This window comes from Colobus angolensis, unplaced genomic scaffold (assembly GCF_000951035.1).
Source record: "Colobus angolensis palliatus isolate OR3802 unplaced genomic scaffold, Cang.pa_1.0 Scaffold114, whole genome shotgun sequence".
In the NCBI taxonomy this organism is placed as follows: Eukaryota; Metazoa; Chordata; class Mammalia; order Primates; family Cercopithecidae; genus Colobus; species Colobus angolensis.
Window position 1 is genome coordinate 54,169 of NW_012112475.1, and position 675 is coordinate 54,843.

General features: G+C 59.1%; 1 protein-coding gene across 2 annotated transcripts in view; it reads right to left on the reverse strand.

The window, feature by feature from the left end:
- The window catches only part of MAP1LC3A (microtubule-associated protein 1 light chain 3 alpha), a 10,723-nt gene that overhangs the window by 1,845 nt on the left and 8,203 nt on the right, over window positions 1-675 (reverse strand). The gene's annotated exons all lie outside the window — the stretch shown is intronic.

The window sequence follows — 675 nt, forward strand, 5'->3', positions numbered from 1 at the left end:
AGAGCCTGGGTCCCCGGGCCAGGACGCGAGGGGCGGGGCTCCTGGGCGCGTCACAGTTCCGTGACGTCATGGGCAGCGCGGGAGCCTCTCCCGTGGCCCCGACTCTGGTGAGGCCCGGAGGGCGGTGGGGCCGCCCTGGGCCGATGGAGCGGGCAGGCCAGGCTGCAGCCCCGCGGCACCACTTCCCGCCCTCACCGAGTCTGTGTCAGGACTGACCGGCGGTTCTGGGCACCGTGGGAAACAGCGGGAGCCAAAGGCCCGGCGCCTTCAAGGGGCTTAAGGCAAGAGAAGGGAGAAGGTGCGGGAGGCACAGTCAGATACAGGATAGAGCAAGACGCTAGAAATGAACGCCCAGGTTTGAAAAAGAATAATATAATTGAAGAGTAGAGCTATCGAAATTCAGGTCTCAGAGGATGAGGCGAGAAGGCAGAGCAGGACAACAGAAGAGAAATCGTGGACCTGGAGGCGGATAGGAAGCAGCTTACCAGAGGACAGGTGATGGAGAATTAAAAGGAAAAAGGAAAAGGCCACGGATGGCAACGCCAGGAGAACTTGCAGGCCGGAGCAGAGCTCCAGAGGTGAGCACTGAAAGACCTGCAGAGGCAGTTCCTGAATAAGAGCTGCCAGAAATGATGCTTAAAATCCAGAGCAGAATGCACAGACCGAAGATCAACA